Genomic DNA, 23,047 nt, shown 5'->3' on the forward strand with positions numbered 1-23,047 from the left:
ACTGTTCAATCTGTACATCGAAGAAGCAATGATTGAAATAAAAGTGAAAGCATATAACTGATACGATTCGCTGATGACGTTGCTATCCTGAGTGAAAGTGAAGAAGACTTGCAGGATCTGTTCAATGGAATGAACAGTCTAATGAGTACGGAATTGATAGTAAATCGAAGAAATACGAAAGTAATGGGAAGTAGCAGAAACGAGAACGGCGAGAATCTTGCCATCATAATTGATGGTCATGAAGTAGATGAAGTTAAGGAATTCAACTACCTAGGCAGGAAAGTAACCAATGACGGGCGGAGCCCCCCCTGCGGGTTCGGGGGTTAGAATAGGCCCGCGGTATTCCTGCCTGTCGTAAGAGGCGACTAAAAGGAGTCTCAAATGTTTCGGCCTTATGTGATGGTCCCCTCTCGGGTTTGACCTCCATCTTTCTAAATTGTTCCGAAGAGCGAGCCAATTGGGGAAGGGCGCCTTACATGGTGCACTGTATCCGTCGTGCATTGAGACCTTTAGCCGACTTTTTCGTCGTTGCGATGGTGTCCCGCTCGTTGTCCTTCTCTTGGGCGAGGATACGTCACTGGGTGCGATTACCACGCTGCACTCTGCAGTGTTGCTTTTAACTGCGACGAAGACCTTGGACATTTTTGCACCTAAGATCCAGCACGGTAGCCAGTCCGCTGTGGTGAGGCCGCCATGTACCCTGTTGGTTGTAGCCCCCTGACAACACAGGGATCGCTCTACTGATGCCTGCGCCGTTAACTCCCCACGTATGCGAAGGAGTAGATGCCCGTCTCCCTGGGGCATCAGGACCACCGGCAATGGACATCCTGCCAGGTGGCTATTGCTGCGGCTGGGTGGCGCCCGTTGGGAGGGCCCTTGGTCGGAGTAGGTGGCATCAGGGCGGATGACCCGCAATGAAGCGTGGTACATCATCTCTCGCTGGCGGCCAGCCGCCAGCAAAGCGTTCTCGGGCTCAATTTAATGCTCAAAAGTACTATCCGAAGACGTTCCCCTGTCTGGCCACGCCGTGGGAGGAGCGTAAGTCTCAGGATGGAGGTAATAGTTATTCGCCACGATTCTTAGTTTGCACGAGAGCTGATGGGGAGTGTTTTCTATCCACAAAGCCTCAGTTCTTCGTCGAGCATTTAGAGGACAAGTTTGGGGAGGTGGAGGGCTTGTCCAAAATGCGCTCTGGGTCAGTACTGATACAAACGGCATCCTCCGCCCAGTCACGCAGGTTACTTGCTTGTGACAAGTTGGGGGATGTTCACGTTACCATTACACCACATAAGAGTTTAAATATGGTTCAGGGAGTTATTTTCCATAAGGACCTACTTTTGCAGTCAGACGACGAGCTGCGCGCCAACTTAGAGCATAGAGGTGTTCATTTCGTCCGGCGCGTTCATCGGGGTCCGAAGGAAAATCAGGTTGCTACCGGTGCCTTCATCTCGGCCTTCGAGGGTGATACATTACCGGAGAAGGTCAGGGTGATGGTCTACCGTTGTGACGTCAAGCCCTATATCCCTCCCCCGATGCGGTGCTTTAAGTGCTGGAAGTTTGGGCATATGTCCTCTCGCTGTACTTCTAGCCTCACATGTCGAGATTGTGGACGCCAATCTCATCCCGATACTCCATGTGCCCCGCCTCCCATCTGTCAACTGCGGAGAGCATCATTCCCCTTGCTCGCCTGACTGCAAAGTCTTTCAGAAAGAGCGCAAAATCATGGAATATAAGACCCTGGGCCGGCTGACTTATACTGAGGCCAAAAGGAAATATGACAGACTCCATCCTGTGAGAATGACATCTTCTTACGCAGCTGCTACAACAACTGTGCTAGCCCCATCAGTTTCGAGACTTCCAGCCAGCTCGCTAAGCAGTACGACTCCTCCTGCCCCCTTGCCCGTGGGGGGCTCTACCCAACCGGTTGCTCTTGCACCACCTACCTCAGGAGCAACCTCCTCCCACCCATCGGGGACGTCCGTCCCCGCTTCTCAGCCGGAGAAGCGTCTAACTTCTTCGGCTACTCTCGCTCGTAAGAGTTCCCTTGGGACCCTCCCTTCCCAGGGTTCCACCAGCGGGAAGGATGACGGCCGACAGTGGCATAAGTCCTCACCAGCGGCCGGGCGTAGGGCTTCACGATCCTCCCCCGTCCCGGAGACTGAATCGGTGAAGCCTTCCCAGCCAGTGAAACCCAAGGTTCAGCGAGAGAAGTCCAAGAGAAAGACCTCTAAGGCCAAAGAACTTGCGGTGGCACCAACCCCACCGCACCCTTCGCGCTCTGCGTCTGAGGATGAGGTCGAGATTCTAGCGTCCGCTGAGGATCTTGATCTCGCCGGTCCCTCAGACGCCATGGATGCCACTCGTACGGGTACTGAATCGGTGGCAGTGAGTGAACAAGCGGCGTAAATTGCCTTCCCAGTCCTTTCACGCCTTTCTCAGCCATGGACAATATCATCCTCCAGTGGAACTGCAGCGGTTTCTTCCACCATCTAGCTGAGCTCCGACACCTTATCAGCCTTCACCCTTTCTTCTGCATTGCTCTTCAGGAAACTTGGTTTCCAGCAATGCGAACCCCCGCCCTCCGTGGCTATCGGGGTTATTATAAGAACCGGGCAGCATATGAAAGGGTGTCTGGTGGCGTCTGCCACTATGTCCTTCACACTCTGCACAGCGAGTCTGTCCCTCTCTAAACACCTTTAGAGGCTGTCGCTGTTCGGGTGTGGACGCCACAGGCTGTTACCGTCTGTAGTCTTTACCTTCCACCGGATGGTGATGTCTCGCAGCATGTCCTGGCTGAGCTGATAGCCCTATTGCCGCCACCTTTCTTGCTATTGGGCGACTTCAACGCCCATAACCCTCTGTGGGGTGGGTCAGTGGCAACAGGTCGAGGCGCCACCGTTGAGCATTTATTGTCGCAGCTCGATCTGTCGATTTTAAATGATGGTGCCTTCACATACTTCAGCGTGGCGCATTGACCTTTCAATCTGTAGCCCTAGCCTCTTACCGTCTGTCCAATGGAGTGTGCATGACGACCTGTGTGGTAGTGACCACTTTCCGATCTTTCTGTCACTACCACAGCGTCACTCTTCTGGGCGCCCTAGCAGATGGGCTATGAATAAGGCTGACTGGGACTTGTTCTCCTCCACTACCGCTCTTGAGCCTCTCTCTAATGATGACATTGATGCGGTGGTTCAATCGGTCACCACCGGCATCGTTACTGCGGCCGAATCTGCCATTCCCCGTTCCTCTGGGTCCCCTCGGCGGCGGACTGTGCCTTGGTGGTCGCCTGAGATCGCTGAAGCGATTAAAGATCGCCGGCGGGCGCTACAGCGTCACAAGCGACATCCATAGCCCACCTTATCGCGTTCAAACGGCTGCGTGCGCGGGCCCGCCTCCTTATCCGCCAAGGCAAGAAGGAGTGCTGGGAGCGGTATGTGTCCACCATTGGCCTCCATGTCACTCCATCGCAGGTCTGTGCCACGATTCGACGCGTCTACGGCTATCAGACCCCTGTCAGCGTCCCTGCGCTCTCACTGACTGGAGCAGTTTGTACTGACTCCGACGTCATTGCCACCCGCTTAGCAGAGCATTTTGCTCTGAGTTCCGCTTCTGCGAACTACCCCCCAGGCCTTCCGCTCCATCAAAGAGCGGATGGAACGTCGGAGCCTTTCTTTTCACACCCACACTTCTGAATCCTACAATGCTCCATTCAGTGAGTGGGAATTTCACAGTGCCCTTGCCGCTTGCCTGATACCGCTCCCGGGCCAGATCGCATCCACTGACAGATGCTGAAACACCTTTCAGTGGCCTGCAAGCGACGCCCCCTCGACCTTTACAACCGCATTTGGGTCGAGGGTGAGTTTCCGTCGCAATGGCGAGAAAGTATTGTTATCCCCATTCTGAAACCTGGGAAGAACCCTTTGGAGGTGGACAGCTACCGCCCCATTAGCCTCACCAACGTTCTTTGCAAGCTTCTCGAACGGATGGTGAGCCGGCGCTTGAATTGGGTACTGGAGTCTCGGGGCCTTCTGGCTCCGTCTCAGTGTGGGTTCCGTAAAGGCCGCTCCGCCGCCGACAATCTGGTGAGCCTGGAGTCGGCCATCCGTACTGCCTTTGCCCGCCGTCAGCACCTGGTCGCTGTCTTTTTCGACTTGCGGAAGGCGTACGATACGACATGGCGTCATCACATCCTTTCTACGCTTCATGGATGGGGTCTTCGGGGCCCTCTGCCGATCTTTATCCGCAATTTCCTGTCGTATCGTACCTTCCGCGTGCAAGTCGCAGCCTCATATAGTTCCTCCCACGTCCAGGAGAACGGCGTGCCACAGGGTTCTGTTTTGTGTCTGTCTGTTTTTAATAGCCATTAACGGGCTCGCTGCGGCCGTGGGAAGTTCTGTCTCCGCTTCCCTGTATGCTCACGACTTCTGCCTTTACTGCAGCTCTATTGGCATTGCAGCTGCTGAACGTCAGCTACAGGGCGCAATCCGCAAGGCGCAGTCCTGGGCTGTAGCTCATGGGTTCCAGTTTTCGGCAGCCAAGACCTGCGTTATGCATTTCTGCCGGCGACGTACTGTCCACCCGGAGCCGCAGCTTTCTCTTAACGGCGAACTTCTTTCAGTGGTGGAATCACACAGGTTTTTGGGGGTGGTTTTCGATGCCCAGTTGACTTGGCTGCCTCATATCCGGCAGCTCAAACAGGCGTGTTGGCGGCATCTCAATACTCTGCGATGTTTGAGCCACACCCGCTGGGGCGCCGACCGATCTACCCTGTTCCGGCTCTACCAGGCTTTAATCCAGTCTCGTCTGGATTATGGGAGCCTGGCTTATGGCTCAGCTTACCCATCTGCCTTGCGGGTGCTGGACCCAATCCTCCATAGCGGGATACGCCTTGCCACTGGTGCTTTCCGCACCAGCCCTGTGGACAGCATACTAGTGGAGGCAGGTGTCCCTCCACTGCGGTTACGACGCCAACAATTACTGGCTGCTTATGCTGCCCATGTTTTTAGCTTACCCGGGCATCCAAATTACCGTGTCCTGTTCCCGCAGTCAGTCGTCCATCTGCCAGACCGTCGGCCCTGGTCGGGTTGTCCGATCGCCGTACGCGTCAAGGAGCTTCTCTCCGGGCTTGGGTTTTTCCCTGTTCCACCTCCTTTCCGGGCACCTCTGCGTACACCCCCGTGGTGTGTTTCTCGCCCTTGCCTTCGGCTAGACTTGGCACAGGGCTCGAAGGACTCAGTCCCTCCACAGGCCTTCCGCCGCCGCTTTTATTCCATCCTGGCCACGTATCAGGGCTCTGGAATTGTTTACACTGACGGTTCGATGGTTGCTGGTCGTGTCGGGTATGCGCTAACTCTAGGGGACCATTCCGAACAACGTTCCTTGCCGGATGGCTGCAGCGTTTACACTGCTGAGCTGGTTGCCATCTTTCGTGCCCTAGAGTATATCCGCTCCTGCTCAGGTGAGTCCTTCGTTATCTGTAGCGATTCCCTGAGCGGTTTACGAGCTCTCGACCAGTGTTTCCCTCGTTCTCGTCTGGTGATGGCTATCCATGAGTCCCTGCATACTCTTGCGCGTTGCGGCCGCTCTGTGGTCTTCGTGTGGACCCCAGGCCATGTTGGGATACCTGGCAATGAGAATGTTGACCGCCTGGCGAAAGAGGCCACTAGTAAATCATCTCTGGAGATTGGCCTCCCGGAGACTGATTTGCGGGCAGTCTTACGCCGCGAAGTTCTTTCGGTTTGGGACGCTGAATGGCGCAATCTGCCCACGCCCAACAAACTCCGTCCAATCAAGGCGACGACGACTGTGTGGCGGTCGTCCATGCGGGTCTCCCGCAAGGAGTCTGTTGTCCTCTGCCGGCTGCGCATTGGGCACACTCGGCTTACGCACGGCCACTTATTGTGCCGTGAGGACGCGCCTCTATGTCGCTGCGGCTCCTTTTTCTCTGTGGTCCATATTTTATTGGAGTGTCCGCATTTAGCTGTGCTCAGGCAGTCGTTCGCACTGCCTGACACGCTCCCTGCCCTGTTAACAGATGACTCTGCTGCGGCTGACTTAGTTTTACGTTTTATTCGGGCAGGGTTTTTTTATCATTTAATCTAATTGTTTCTGTTTTATCTTATAGTTTTGTGTTGATTCTGGCCTTTGGCCCCCGGTTTTAAACTGATTTTTTAATGTGTTTCAAGTGGTTGGTTTTTCCTTTTTTTATTTCTATGGTCGGCCAACCACCGTCACACTCTGTGTGATTTTAGTTCGTTTTGACTGGTCTTTGTCTCAGTTTCTCTTGTTCTGTGTCGTCTTTGCTCTCTTCTGTTAATCGTTTTTATTCTCTGTGGTTGTTTTTAGTACCTGGAAAAAGGGACCGATGACCGTAGCAGTCTGGTCCCTTTAATCCGACAAACCAACCAACCAACGGGCGGAGCAAGGAGGACCTCAAAAGCTGGCTAGCACCGCAAAAAAGACCTTCCCGGCCAAGAGAAGTCTAGTAGTATCAAATATAGGCCTTAATTTTAGGAAAAAATTTCTGAGAACGTAAGTCTGGAGCACATCATTGTGTGGTAGTAAAACATGGACTGTGGGAAAACCGGAACAGGAGAGAATCGAAGCATTTGAGATGTGGTGCTACAGGCAAATGTTGAAAATTAGGTGGACCATAGGTTAAGGAATGAGGAGGTTCTGCGCAGAATCGGAGAGGAAAGGAATATGTGGAAAATACTGACAATGGTGATGGGACATCTTTTAATACATCAGGGAATGACTTCCATAGGACAGAGTGATGGGACATCTGTTAAGACATCAGGGAATGATTTCGATGGTACTAGAGGGAACTACAGAGGGAAAAAAATTTATAGACAGGAACTGGAATACATCAAGCAAATAATTGATGACCTGGGTTCCAAGTGCTGCTCTGATATGAAGAGGTTGGCACAGGAGAGAAATTCGTGACGGGCCGCATCAAACCAGTCAGAACACTAATGGCCGGCAGCTGTTCTAGGCGCTTCAGTCTGGAACCGCGCTACCGCTACAATCGCAGGTTCGAATCCTGCCTCGGGCATGGATGTGTGTGATGTCTTTAGGTTAGTTAGGTTTAAGTAGTTCTAAGTTCGAGTGGACTGATGACCTCAGATGTTAAGTCCCATGGTGCTCAGAGCCATTTGAACCATTAGAGAACACTAATGACTCGAGAAAAAAAATCGTTTGATGTTAACAAGGTTTGGAGACTTGATGACCAAGCGGCCGAAGATTACTTGTTAGAACACGATGTGATCTGTGTTCCGAGAACATCGTTGGAAAATATGGTTTTGATCTTCTTCCTCTCCGCAAACCCATAGAGGGGCGGTGCTTAGGCTGAACCTATAGAGGTGTTTGTGGAACTTCCGATGATTACATTTCAGCCGTGCTGTAACTGTCGTCAAGCTCATCGATGTTTTTGTCTTATTGTACCATGGTTCTCATGGAATAGTGGGGTGAACTAGTGCATAGTGGCTGCCTTTGACTTTAAATGTTCTCGATCATTCCTCTTTCACGATGTTCGGCGGCGGTTAGGAAGTGTATTCGTATCCTGCATAAGCGAACTTCTAGTACTCTCGAATCATCCTGAATTAGGTTATCGTACTTATTCTAAATCATCTGATGTGAATGGTGGGACGATTTCTTAAAATAATATGCTAATCGATTACCTTCGGCAACTTTATCGAGTCGAAAAAGCACTTCCTAATGTTTGCAGGAGAAACGCTCTTTGTTTCTGGAAAGTAAGAAGCTAATTTCCCTTTCTTCCTACTGAAGAACTGAAGATATTATTTACATTCACTAGTTTTAGAAAATGATGCTTCCACTGTTTTTTTTTTTTTTCATTTTAAATTATGCAGATGAAACCAAGAAGACACTCCTCGTTTCCGAAGGAAGCGCGTCAGTGAATAGTAGGTACCCACTCATTCGATAGACAATTTGGAAAAGGAAAGATTGTGTAGATATGTGGAAATCTATAGGGCGTGGAAGTAGTGGAGCGAGTTTTTAGGGCTGCGAGGACAAGAGTACTTGTAATATGGAACGTTTGTGACTAAAAAAACTTTGGGCAAGTCCAACTGGCTGGTGGCCCGTCCTGGACATGGCGTGGGAAAGGAAGTGAAGGATGTGAATCTTCGGCATGGCAAAAGAAAGTGAGAGATGGGTTAGGTATTATAAGAAGAACAGTTGGTAAGGTGGATTTCATGGATTGTTTCCATCCTTTTTTTTCGGCCATCGGTCTTCTGACTGGTTTGATGCGTCCCACCATGAATTCGTCTCCTGCGCCAACCTTCTAATCCCAGAGTAGCACTTGCACCCGAAGTCCTCAGTTACTCGTTGACTGCATTCCAGCCTCTGTGTTTTTACCCGTCTCTAGGTTCTTCTAGTACCGCGGAAGTTATTCCTTGATGTCTTAACACACGTGCTACCTTCCTGTTCCTTATTCTTGACATTGTTTTTCATACATTCCTTGCTTCGTCAGTTCTCTGAGAACTTTCTTCTGTAGCATCACATCTCAAATGCTTCGATTATCTCCTTTTCTGGTTTTCCCACAGTGTATGATTCACTACCACAAAATGCTGTGCTTCAGACGTACATTATCTGAGAAATGCCCTCTGTGCCTATGCTATTGTCTGCTTGTTGTGTTTGTAAGGCGTTATTTTGGTTCCAAGGTAGCAGAATTCGTTAACTGAGTCTGCTTGGTGTGCTGAGTTTTCATATTAATGTTATGGTTAATCTCATTTCTGTTACTCCCCATTATTTTCCCACTTCTTCGGTTTCTCTTACTGCATATTCTGTACTCGTTAGCCTGTTCATTCCATCCAACAGGTCCTATAATTCTTCGCTTTCACTGGCGATGGCACTGTCATTGAGAATCTTATCGTTAATATCCTTTCACGCTGAATTTTAAAAGGGACTGCTAAACCTTTCTTTTATTTACTTTATTAATTCTTCGATGTGTAGACTGAACAATAGGATGAAAGATAGCCTCCCTACCATAAACCCATTTTAATCCGAGCATTTCGTTATTGGCCTTCCATTCTTATTGTTTCCTCTTGGTTCTTGTACATCATCAGTCTTTCCCTATAGCTTACTCCTATTTTTCTCAAATTTTCGAACATCTCGCACCAGTTTACATTGTCGGATGCTTTACCTGGCTCAATAAATACTATAACAGTGTGTTGAGTTTTCTTAAGTCTTGCTTCCATTCCTGAAACCAAACTGATCGTGATCTAATGGATAATCAATTTTCTTTTCTATTTTTCTTTACATCATTTTTGTCAACAACTTGGCTGCATGAGCTGTTTAGCTGGTTGTGCCATAGTTGTCGTACTTAAATGACCGTGCTGTCTTTGGTACTCTCTGGATGATATTTTTTCGAAAGCTGACGACATGTCTCCAGTCTCGTAGAGTTTGTTCTTACTTATCTACGGCAGCTTTTTCCGTATAAAACTATCATCATGTAAGTAGATTTCTCACATCTTCCATAACTATACCTAAATACAAGTTTGAAAGCTACTTTTTACCTGCCCAGCCATGCTGAAGAGTTTCACATTGAGGAGCATGTTACAGCACAATCTCCTTGAGAATTAATGTGCAGGACATAGCCAAAAAGCGTGTGCTACTTGATTTATTTTTGTCCAGTTTCGCTCGTCAAACGTGGGCATTTGCGGATCTGTGGACACTAAAGTACATAAAACACCATTACATAAATTAATCCCTAAAATACGACCAATGAAATAGTAACTAACATTCATTGCCACAGCGGCACCACATTACAGTGTGATCCAGTGACTAGTTATCTAATCCCGCTGCTGTACGCTCCTGAATTTGGACTACTTTGGGCGAAACCTGTTTGTAGATGAATTCTTAACGTTACATGCAATCCCTCGTGTAAATGGTATTATCCCGCAAGATTTCCCTTTCACTTCTAAGAGTAGTTCCTTTCGCAGAAAACGTGCTGATCCCCTTACAAGTCTACCAGCAAAAGTCAGATTATATTGAAAACAGGTTCTGTCAGTACTCCATTCGCACCTAGCTGATAATGAATATTGTTTCCAGTCATCTACCATGGAAGTCGTCGTAAGATGGGAATGTTTCGGATATCAGTAACATTTCACATATCTATGCCTTTTCTAATGGAAAATCTCTACACATTTAGAATAAACGCGAACTGTACTTGCAGATTAACTTCAATTTCGTCAATAGCCTTAAACATGATCTCTCACTGATAAATTTCTGTTAACTACCTGCCGTGTTATGCATAAATATGTACGTCAACTTGATATTCTCCAACACCGACAAGCTTGCCGTTTATATTCTTGACGTGGCTAGACGCATCACAATCATCGCATTGTACTGTAGCGGTCAGTGGTGCAATGGCCGATAGTGGGTTGTGGGAGCCGTCTTCTTGTTTGTCAGGAGCTGCTCGATTCGCTCCTGGGAGGGGGGGGGGGGGGGGAGGAGGATCCTGTGTGCGTACGATGAACATTGTGGTGGCAGCAGCAAAACCATCAGTGAAGATAAGTTCTTTATTGTTCCCTTAGCCTTGAACAATATTACACCGGGTAGTTATAATTAAACTTTACTTCCCTATTAAACACGTTATAACACGGAAACTAATTACCGTACGAGGACCAAATTTGGTAGCATTAATGTCAAGGACATGGGGAAGATAAATAAGACAGAATCAGTTCAATTGAAACACTTTTAATGTGCTGCTACAGTACATCATACCATTACATACCAGCCCCATTACTGCTACAAAAGGGGCTCAATATGGTACCCATCAGTGCCTGCAAGAGCTATAAAGCGCAGGTTTGCATTCTGCGCAGCAGAACGACGTATTTGTGTAGGTACGCTGGCCATCTCACTTGATATGCTGCCCTTCAGATCAGCATAAGTATGAGTGTCCCCCTGGTAAACCCTGTCCTTGATTTAGCCCCACAACCAGAAATCACAGGGAGTGAGATCAGGCGATCGTGCTGCCCAAGCATTTGGAAACGATCGGCGCCATCTCGCATGACAACTGTCGAGTTCAACGAGTCTCTCTCCTGTAGGGCGGGTATGACATTCTGACGGAGCATGTTGCAGTAACGCTGGCCAATGACACTGCACGTCGTTGGTCCTTGAGCGCCAACCTGTTCAAAAAAGAATGGGCCAATAATGAACGTAGTTGTGAAGCCACAACATACGGTGATAGTTCACCAGACAGCAGACAGAGGAACTTCATGCACAATGACTGGAGGTGAAGAATCCCACACTCGGCAATTCTGTGCGTTCACCTCACCCTTCAGAGAAAACTGAGCTTCGTCTGTCCATAGGATCGTGCAGGGGCACCCTCGTCATCTTCAATCCATGCAAAGAAGTGGAGAGTGAAGTCAACACGCCGTTGTGCGTCCTGTGGTGCAAACTGCTGTACGATAATGGATCTTAAACGGATACCATTGGAGAATGGGTTGAAGTACCTTCCGTACAGTGGACCACGGTATGTTCAACTGTCGTGACACAGCACGCGCTCTGCCTGACGATCGTGACTTGCGTGCAGCGCTGTTTCCCATAGCAACAGATATTTTATCAACCACCTGTGATGCAACCGGTCGTCGTCCTCTTCCCGAAAAGACGCTCAGTTCTCCAGTCGATTCGAACTTCTTCGTCATGCTCCGCGCAGCAGGTGGAGAAAGAGGACCCTTCCGTAATCCTTTGAGACGGCGATATTCTCGTAATGCAGCTGCAGCTTTACTGTTATTTTGATAACAGAGAGCCGGCCGGTATGGCCGAGCAGTTCTAAGCGCTTCAGTCCGGAACCGCGCGACTGCTACGGTCGCAGGTTCGAATCCTGCCTCGGGCATGGATGTGTGTGATGTCCTTAGGTTAGTTAGGTTTAAGTAGTTCAAAGTTCTAGGGAACTTATGACCTCAGAAGTTAAGTCCCATAGTGCTCAGAGCCATTTGAACCATTTTGTGTTATCAAATGGTTCAAATGGCTCTGAGCACTATGGAACTTAACAGCTGAGGTCATCAGTCCCCTAGACTTAGTTCTATCTAAACCTACCTAAGGATATCACAGACATACATGCCCGAGGCAGGACTCGAACCTGCAACCGTAGCAGTCGCGCGGTTCCGGACTGAAGCGCTTAGAACCGCTCGGCCACTCCGGCCGGCATTGGATAACAGAGCTTCACCAGTAATGCCCTGCTCCTTTTGTCCAAGCTCATGTTGACACGTCAACAAGTGCACTGCCACTGGTCAGGTGTGAGGCTATGAATCACGATGATCACGGCACCTGGTGGTCTTAATTGGAACTGGACGGTGGTGCTGTGACACATGCAAATCATGCACCCCGTACTATGGACATTACTGCTACCAAGTTTGGTACTAGTACGGTAACTGGTTTCCGTGTTGTAATGTGTTACATAGGGAACGTTTGATTATTACCACCCGGAATGTGCACGTGTCTCTCTGGGCGCGGCCTGGCGTTGTCCCGTGGAACTCCATCGTCGGAGCAGCAGGAGCAGCGCACGGCCTATGCCGTCCGCTCCCAGGGAAGGCGAACCGTTCATACCGTCCTCACACGGGAGGAATCAGCTGACGCTGCCATGGAGCCGTTGGAGTTTTGTGACGTCAATTCTTGTTATTTCACGTTTAGGAGAGTCATTGTAGCGCTTAAAACATATAAGAAGTTCTGAGATGTTTCGGCGATGTGCTACGAAGCTTTGAATGAAAAAGCGGCAAGAACGCTTTTTACGTTAGAAGCAGAACTTGCGAGATGCCATACTGGATTTCGTCGTTCTCATATAAAGCACATATTTGGTTTTATAATACAACTTACGTCCTATGAATATATGCTGTATCAAAGCACCAGCGCATTGAGAATCTATCGAAAACGCTTCCTTATTGGTGCAATTTGTTGTTATGAAATGGTGGGAGATATCATATGGGTGGTTAAAGAATTTTCTTTTTCAGTTATTCTCGTATTAAAACTTGTGTTTTTCAAAGTATGTCATTTTAAGTCTGCAGTACACTGAAAATTCAAAACAGGATTTTTATTGATAGGATTTGTTGTAACTAAATGTCAGTTAATAACATATTAGTGATTAAAGTCTTCAGGAGATTCTAGTATAAAATACAAGATAGTACGTTACACAGATTCAGCATAGTATTATAGATAAAGGTGTCTATCTACGAAGTAATTTTCAACAAATTCGCATCTTAATGTATTTAGTTTTTTTTTTAATTCACTGCCACGTTTTATAAAAGATTGTGAGAGTTTCTTATTAATTTAATAAAAAAAATCTCTAGTAGTCGATATCAAGTAAATATAAGAGCACTCGCTGTGCAAGGAATGGGTATTTTTAATTTTTTAAAGATGATATCATAACTTACTGGATATGGGATATTACGTTTTGTCTTATAACACTTCATGGATATGCCAACGGCCTTGCCGCAGTGGTAACACCGGTTCCAATCTGATCACCGAAGTTAAGTGCTGTCGGGCTTGGCTAGCACTTGGATGGGTCACCATCCGGCCTGCCTAGCGCTGTTGGCAAGCGGGGTGCACCCAGTCCTAGTCAGGCAAACAGAGGAGCTACTTGATTGAGAAGTAGCGGCTCCGATGTCGGAAACTGACATACGGGCGGGAGAGCAGTGTGCTGACCACATGCCCCTCCATATCCGCATCCGTTGACGCCTGTGGTCTGAGGATGGCATGGCGGCCGGTCGGTATCACTGGGTTCACCAGGGGATATGGATGGGGTTTACAAGTTTTTACAGACAGAACGACATGACTAGCATATGAAGAAAGGAGGAAATGTGCGCTTTAATAGAGCTAATGTAGCGGTTTTACGTGCGTCCGTTTCCATAAACAGACTGTGTGGTTTGCCAGCCAGATACAGCCGACAGCTGCTGCTGGAGAGCGCTGAGAGCGCAAAATCACGTTAACCAGCTCGTCCCGTGTGACGCAGGCGTTTGTGTCTAGTGACGTTACATTTCCCTTCCGTAGCAACGTCAGCTGCCCCGTCCCGTGCGAGGACGACTTTCTTTGTTAAATGCCTACTACGCGAGCGCTAACGGTGGCAGAAATCGTAGGAGCGGACAGGACCCTGCACCAGCAACAGGCAGCCACTGGGTCTTTTACCAATGCAGACGACGGCTTTGTCCCGAGTCACAAAATGGTTCAAATGGCTCTGAGCACTATGGAAGTTAACATGTGAGGTCATCAGTCCCCTAGAACTTAGAACCACTTAAACCTAACTAACCTAAGGACATCACACACATCCATGACCGAGGCAGGATTCGAACCTGCGACCGTAGGAGTCGCGCGATTCCGGACCGAAGCGCCTAGAACCGCTCGGCCACACCGGCCCGCCTTCGAGTCACACTCTGGATCTTTTGCTGGGGAGCAGAAGTGGGAGGGTAGCAGATCCCAGAGGCATGGAGATGGCTGGTCTTTGGCTGAGCCTCGCACCGTGAGGAGGCGGCGGTGTGCTCGGTGGGTGGTCAGCACTTCGTGGTCCGGTTGTGGCAGCGTCGTCCAGCACAACATATCCCAACTGTACCGATTATGACTCCGTCAGCAGAACGCTGTCAAACTCGTGGTAGTGAATGATACACGGCGGATGGCGCAGCATAGCTCGTAACCTCTCAGACTGGGCGTCACGACATTGCCCAGCTGACCGAATTAATGACTGGCTCACCCTGGCTGTTTAAACGTAGTTGTCTGGTGCTGACCACGTCAAAGACGTACCACTACAGAGTTCCTCTGTGTTGATGACCCCCATCGCTAGTACAGAAGTTTCCCGAAAAGCAGTCAGTGTGTCACACCCGGCCATAGCCTCTTGGAAGTGGACGGCGTAGATGTGGCTGCTTCTGCTGAGGTTGTACTGACTGCAGACTATTTACTGTGACTGTCAGTGCTCTATATACGACATTAGCACTGGCTATGGTCTATGCCTTTATGATCGTAGACCTTTTGCATGGACCATGCTTTTATTGTATTACTGATGCGCTCATATTTTATACGTGAAGATGTTGTTGTTGTTGTGGTCTTCAGTCCTGAGACTGGTTTGATGCAGCTCTCCATGCTACTCTATCCTGTGCAAGCTTCTTCATCTCCCAGTACCTACTGCAACCTACATCCTTCTGAATCTGTTTAGTGTATTCATCTCTTGGTCTCCCTCTACGATTTTTACCCTCCACGCTGCCCTCCAATGCTAAATTTGTGATCCCTTGATGCCTCAAAACATGTCCTACGATACATGTGAAGATAAACGCCCATAAAATCTGGGTTCAAATGGCTCTGAGCACTATGGGACTTAACATCTATGGTCATCAGTCCCCTAGAACTTAGAACTACTTAAACCTAACTAACCTAGGGACATCACACAACACCCAGTAAAATCGGGGTTCGTTCTAATGAAGATCTGGCTTGTGCTACGACGTTTATAATTCAAGCTTATGCATAATGAAATGTATTGCCGATGATGTATGCGAATGCAAATGCGAACGGTATTTGAAGTGTATCGAAGCCTAATGTGGGTAAATAGAAATGGGCGTATAGCATCGTTAGCAGGGAGGCCCCTATTCGGGGAAGTTCGGCCGCCAAGTGCAAGTCTTATTTCAGTCGACAGCACATTGGGCGACTTGCGCGCCGGTGATGAGGATGAAATCATGATGAGGACAATACAACATCCACTCCCCGAGCGGAGAAAATCTCCAATCCGCCCGGGAATTGAACCCGGGCCCGCTTGCATGTGAGGCGAGCACGTTGCCACCCTGCTACGAAGACGGACCTAATATGGGTAACAGCAGCAGCACGTTCAAATTATTCTCATAAGACGCCCGTTCCTTGTATATGAAGTCACGCACTGACACAAAAAATATGTGACAGTCCCATGAATCACGTCACACTGACCTTATTTTAGCAAGCTAATTTAGATGTTGGGCACATACCTATGCTTAAGCACTGTATGCACAAATGGAAATGGAAATGCCGTGTGGCTAGGGCCTCCCGTCGGGTAGACCATTCGCCTGGTGCAAGTCTTTCGAGTTGACGCCACTTCGGCAACTTGCGTGTCGATGGGGATTAAATGAATATGATAAGGACACTTTTTTTCTTTTTTTTCACTAGCTGCTTATTTTTTATGACCCACCGTCTAATTTCTTATGGTGGGTCGTATGTTGCCACTTAGCCGCTGTGACTGGGTCCGGGGTTCGGTGTGACTGAAAGTAACACCACACCGGCTCCCCTCCCCACTCACACCGTTGCCCGTGTCCCGCCACGTGGAGGCGGGCTCTATTTGTTTACATCCATTTGATATCTTTTTTTTTGGGCAGCATTAGAAAAACTTATAACTAATACAAAATCAAGTGAGATATTAATAAACAAAACGGAATTAAATATTTAGAAAGAAGGAAGGGAGAGAATTGAATAGAGAGGAGATAGGTATAAGGACACTTATTTTTTTTTTCACTAGCTGCTTATATTTTATGACCCACCGTCTAATTTCTTATGGTGGGTCGTATATTGCCACTTAGCCGCTGTGACTGGGTCCGGGGTCCCCAGCGACTGAATGTATAAGGACAACACAACACACAGTCCCTGAGCGGAGGAATTCTCCGACACAGCCGGAAATCGAACCCGGGCCGTTAGGTATGACATTCCGTCGGGCTGACCACTCATCTACCAGGGGCGGACTATGCACAAATAATGTATACTAACAGCCGCGCGAGTGGCCGCGCGGTTTGAGGCGCCATGTCACGGATTGCGCGGCTCCGCCCGCCGGAGGTTCGAGTACTCCCTCGGGCATGGGTGTGTGTGTTGTTCTTCGCATAAGTTCAGCAGTTCGGTCCCTTAGGAACTCAGACACTTTTGAACAATTTGCATGCTAACTCCCGTAAAAACTGTTTTCTCTTACAAATTTGAATTTGATGAAGAACCAGAAGTTGTTTCCAGCTACATATTAACATTTTACCATATTTTAAAATTTACACTTCATACATTAATGAATCTCATTTCCTACACGAACATCAGTCTAGACTGACTACTCAAGAAGGTCCACAGACGATGTAAGCGGAATCTGTGAGAGCTCAAAACGTGTTTGGTAATTGCGATATTTTGTCTATTTACACTATTTTCAGACCTGTATGAAGGTGGCTCATGTGACGTAACAGCTTTCATCTTTGAAAATCGATACGGCTCTTACTTTGCCAGTGAGGTGTGATAATTACCCCAGCTGTGCCTGGTATCAGTCTCATCAATGGGCTTGCAATAAACATTTCAGATCCAGTTCTCACCACTTTGCGTTGACGATGATGTCAAGCGGTACATTTAACAGGTAGCGTGTTGCCACTACGGTAATAAACGTTAAGTTACTATGGTGCAAGTCGATTTTCAGTGCCTTAACTTTATGTGATGCACCTTTATACAGGGTGTCCACGGAAAGAATGGCCAATATTCAGGTACATGACGGAGAGATCATTCGATGCAAAATGTGTAGTAAACATGGGCTGGAAAATGCATATTTAAGAGCTACGAACAGTTCTCTATCTTCGATACTATAAAACAAATCTTTTCTGTTGCAAGCTCTTTGCTCTCCACATTTTCGGAGGAGGTAGTATGGACCAAAAGAATTTAAAATTGTCCTGTAAACAAGGGCTGTAAAATACATATTTTAAGAGCTATGAGCACTTCTTCGACTTCATTACTGTGAAACGCATCTCTTCGTTTGAACAAGTGTTCTTAGCTCTGAAGGTATACATTTTGCAGCTCAGATTTACTAGGCTTTTCTGCCTCGAACAGTCGTTCCTGTCACATCTCTGAATGTTCACCATTCCTCCTGTATACCGCTGTATCCAGATACATTAGGATGCTCACGCCTGACGAGAGAAACTAGATGAAATAAACCATATAATTCGAGACCTGTGGGTGTGTTCTGTACATTAATTACAACACTCAAGCAATGTCTGCCTTTTCTGTGCTGCTTAAGAATTCACTGTCGTCACCGTAACATCTTCCTTTGTCACCTTCTTGCCCGGGGTCTAGTGGCTAAGTTAGAAATATGGAATCTCAGCGAACGTTCTAGTCATTATAAGAGCGAATTGAGAAATCTCCCTCACAGCTCAGAAACGACTCTTTCGGAATGGCGTAATAATTCTGCTCGATCACACTCTCCCGTGCAATCGCAAAAATTGTTTAGTTGATGAACATACATCGTAAATCCCGTAATTACGATTTACGAGGGAAGCAATATTCGGTGGTGACGTAGACTGGGTGCGAGTGTGATTCCGCTGAACGCTGCACGCGCTGCGGGCCCCGACACCCCTCGATCCGGTTCTCGCGTTTTTATCGTCCAGAAGCGCGCGCGGCGACGCACGGGCGCTCGCCGACAAGAAATATCGAGGACTGCCTCATTTGTTCCCCACCTGACATCCTACCCACCGCACCTCGGCACGACAGTTGTGCGACGTCTTCTTCGCGGCGGTCCCACGCGCTGCCCGTTGTTCTGAAAGGCGCAATCACAAGTTGGCGAAGGAGGGTACAAATTTGCTTCTGCGCAAGCGAGCCTGGACGCAATAGTGAGCTTTAGCCTCCGGGCGGGTGGGGGTGTACTATCGCAGCTGTCATTTTCCTACGAAGGCCACAGTTGCTGCTCCTCGTATTCTACAGACGTGGCTAAACTGTTAAGTAGGATTTTCAAAATTTATTGACATATCTATGTTATACAAACAAATGATTAACATTTGTCGTTCATCGCCGTACATGGCACCCCTTCGACTGAATGCGAGACTAGTTTCGCCTTCGCATCTCATTTATTAGGGTTTCGTATATATTTCTGACGTCATCGTCCTTAAATGACATTTGACGAACCAGAGGAACTAGCTCGTGCCCTGTCGTTATTTCGGTCTTTCGCAGCTTTATCATGAGAATAGCCCTCAGATTATGAATGGGACTAATGCCACCGCTACTTCCAGATTAAACAAGCACCTCTGTGCCCTTCTTGTCAAAAAATTCAAAACATTTCTATCTGTCAAAAATGTCAAATATGTGTGAAATCATGTGGGACTTAACTGCTAAGGTCATCAGTCCCTATGCTTTCACACTACTTAAACTAAATTATCCTAAGGACAAACACACACACCCATGCCCGAGGGAGGACTCGAACCTCCGCCGGGACCAGCCACACAGTCCATGACTGCAGCGCCCTAGACCGCTCGGCTAATCCCGCGCGGCCTTTCTATCTGTCGCAAGGGTTACCGTTCTGTATAAAAATGCAGTACTCTTGCACATACCATTGCACAGAAGTGGTATAACGTTTCAGTATTCTTTTCTCTGCAGCTGCCATCGGTACTCCTCTCCAGAGCGATAAAATATTGAAACTGCGAGGCTTGGAAACCGTTTATTTATCACTTATACAGGACAAATACGTGTTTCAATATTTTATTGTTCTTCAAAGTAGTCATCAGCATTGTGTATTAACCTTTGCCAGCGATGTGGAAGTTGTGGGATACCCATAGCAGCAGCAGTTGTGTTGATAGTTCGAATGAAGCTGTCTACTTGTCGACGCGTCTCTGCAACTGTTCTGAAGGGAATGCCATGAAGAGTTTCGTTAAATTTAGAAATCAAGCTGAAGTCACAAGGGCTTAAGTTGGGGGAGTGTGGTCAGTCGTACAGCAATTACCAGCCTCATCGATCGAACAAATCGGTCACAAGTCTCGCCGCAAGCGCCGGGCTGTTGTCCCGCAAAGTGATGGGCGGGTCCTGCAGAATGTGTCACCGCGTCTTTCTGTAAGCTGTTCGTTTTTGGAACATAGCCTGCGACCAGCCGAAGTGAAAACGAGTAAAACTTTAAACATTTATCTATTTTGTTTTAAGTTGTAAATAAATAGTTGCCACTGTCAAAATTCCAGCCCTCTTATGAGGACTTACACATCAATGTTCATAGCAAGAGATGGTAAACTGCTCATAATTACATATGGCGACATGCTCCTGTACACAGAAATAAACGAACGGTAAATCCAGTGATTATACAACTACAATTAAGTTTTGTACCATTTCCTCTTCAGCATTCGTACTACACGTGGTGATTTGTGCTACATGATAGCAATTTGCTCAGAGCTACGTGTTTCTGTGGACAAATAGTTAATATCTGTTTACGATGATCATCAGTTGAGAGAAGTTCCTCGAATCTTGCAGTAGCTTTTCTGGCGATTTTTGTATTTTAACGACTTACGTACAGCGTATTTGACGCTCACAGAGAGAAACAGTTCATAATTTCTCTAAACAAGTACAGAGAATTACATTCAGGCTGCGACTGTTAATGGCCGGCCGGGGTGGCCGAGCGGTTCTAGGCGCTACAGTCTGGAACCGCGCGACCGCTACGGTCGCAGGTTCGAATCCTGCCTCGGGCATGGATGTGTGTGACGTCCTTAGGTTAGTTAGGTTTAAGTAGTTCTAAGTTCTAGGGGACTGATGACCTCAGAAGTTAAGTCCGAAAGTGCTCAGAGCCATTTGAACCATTTGAACTGTTAATGAGGCGTGAGAACTCCTCCGTGTCTCGTTTCACTTCTTGTGTTCTCAAGATACGTTCAGCGAGTTGCGCTGTGCGAACAGACCCGTGTTGGACTGGATTTCTGCCTCGGTAAAAGCACAGTACACCTGACGTCTTTTTTTTTTCTTTTTTTAATTCTATTTTCAGTCCCCCAGACTGGATCAAGGTTGACAGCAGCTAGTACAAGTACATGACACAGAGAGTTTTTGGAGCACTGAAAAGTTTAAAGGAGAATGAATGATGTAATTTATAAAACTTAAATTCAAAATAAAAAATCCGACACATAAAACCTCTAAAACGTTATATGTATTCCCCCTTTAAGTTTGGTATAAGCAGTAATATTTTGGTTTAACCGTCGTCGCGTCGGGGGACCACTAAGTAAATAAAATAAAGTAAGACGTCAACAGCAGCTATCCTTTCTTTGAACAGCTCACTTTCATTACTGCTGGGAATAAGCCTCTTCTGTCTGGAGTCATCTCTGCGGGTCCTACGCGTCCGCATTCACGCCTCCAAATAGCTAATGAAGTTACAATTACTTCTTATATAAAATCTGAAAACCAATATGTATTTAATTAGCCTAATATTGTTAAAGTTACCTCTTTGCTCTTTTCATGTTTTTACAGAATTCCTTACCAACTTAGTTCCATCCATTAATCTATCTTACGAAGCCTTGTCCCGCAGTGAAGCGATGATAGCGTACCGCCTCACGCTTCATTAAAACGCGGTCACGGTATACGGCGCGTGGGGCACGATCAGGTGCGGCGGCCCCAACTGGCAGTCGCGTGAGGGCATGCGTCGTTGACAATTGTGTTAAATCGCCAATTTTTCAGAGTAAATTAATTAAGATTGAGACTCAACGATTAAATATTACTGTTTCGATATTCATCTGTGTTGCCTAGGTAGCTTACATGTATCTACATTCCATACTTTATCAATTTTGTATGTATTCTGTTTTTATTTTACTTACTTTGCGGTCCCCCGACGCAATGATGCTTGCTTAAAAATATTCGTTCTTATATTAAACTGAAATAGGCAGTACATGTTTTTTATAGTTTTCTTGTATCGGGGTATTTTAATTTTTTAAATTAGGTTTTATTTCAAAAATGGTTCAAATGGCTCTGAGCGCTATGGGACTTAACTTCTGAGGTCATCAGTCCCATAGAACTTAGAACTACTTAAATTTAACTATCCTAAGGACATCACATACACCCATGCCCGGGGCAGGATTCGAACCTGCGACCGTAGCGGTCTCGCGGTTCCAGACTGAAGCGCCTAGAACAGCTCGGCCACAAGTATTACTAGTACACACGGTATAAACGCCACTCCACCGCCACACGAAATTGTGGAGCGAGATCTTTCTCACTCATGTGATTTACGTGTTTCTTTTTTTAAGTCACAGATATGTACATTCATTGACTATGTCTTAGTATATATTTAGCTAATGTAGGTGATATAAGCAACAAGTAGAAGCGATAATTCTAAATCGAGTTAGAAGAGAGTGGGCTGCCATTGAGCTCTCTTGCAATAGGCAGCCTAAACTTTTAGGGCAAACTATTTGATTTAGCACCGAATTTTAGATCTCAAAAAGAACTACAAAAGAGTATGAGACAGCATGTGTTTGTTTCGCATTTGAGTCACACCCTTTTACTGCTTTGTAGGTGCTGAAACGGGCTATATCAAAAGACAAAAATCATGTTTGTTCATCTACCGTAAAAGTAAGTATATGTTGCCAGGAGTTAATATCTTTTCGAGCCCTACAATCTAGTACTACGTAACTTGATGTAGTTTGTTTGTATTACGTAGAGTATATCAAAAGAGAGCGCTAGCGGATAAATTTTTACTTAATTTAGCTGATCAAATTCAAACGTCTGAAGAGAGAGCATAGCTGAGAACCAATCTGATCAAATCAGCTTAAAAAAATAAAAATACTTCATTAAAATCAGACCTTTCGTCTGAGAGCAACGATTCCACAGACGTTAAACTTATAAAACCCCTTTGTCTGTGTTGGGGATTTAAAACATGTGATTCACTTGTAAAGATTCGTAGATGATCGTTGCTGTGCCGGTGTGCAAGACTTAATGACGAAAGCAACTTTCACATGATTTGTCACTGACAAGTAACATAGCTCGACGAAAGTTGGGCCAGCCATATGTGAGTACGAAATTCAGCCAGGATCACTGTCGAACATGATCGTTTGTAGTCCAGGTGTTATGATAGGCGTGCTGAGCTCCAGATCTTTGGACATGGTTACTCACGGGTCAACGTTATTGTGACACTGTACTTCACCCCATACGTGCCATTTCAGCGGTGATTTCGGCCCTGACTTAATGTTTATCGATAACAATGCACGACCGCATCGAACAGCACAGGTCGAGGATCTCGTAGGATGAGGAAGGATTCGGCGAACGGACTGGGCTGCCTGTTCCACTGACTTAAATCCCATCGAGCACGTGTGGGATGCCTTGGAGAAACGTATTGGATCATATTCAAATG

The 23,047-nt window shown here is 47.1% G+C and overlaps 1 protein-coding gene and 1 pseudogene across 1 annotated transcript in view; both read left to right on the top strand.

The window, feature by feature from the left end:
- LOC126203756 (uncharacterized) overlaps nucleotides 1–23,047 on the top strand; it is a 1,215,674-nt gene that overhangs the window by 394,877 nt on the left and 797,750 nt on the right. The gene's annotated exons all lie outside the window — the stretch shown is intronic.
- LOC126212801 (5S ribosomal RNA) lies at nucleotides 13,437–13,554 on the top strand (annotated as a pseudogene).

Source organism: Schistocerca nitens, chromosome 1 (genome assembly GCF_023898315.1).
Source record: "Schistocerca nitens isolate TAMUIC-IGC-003100 chromosome 1, iqSchNite1.1, whole genome shotgun sequence".
NCBI classification, from domain to species: domain Eukaryota; kingdom Metazoa; phylum Arthropoda; class Insecta; order Orthoptera; family Acrididae; genus Schistocerca; species Schistocerca nitens.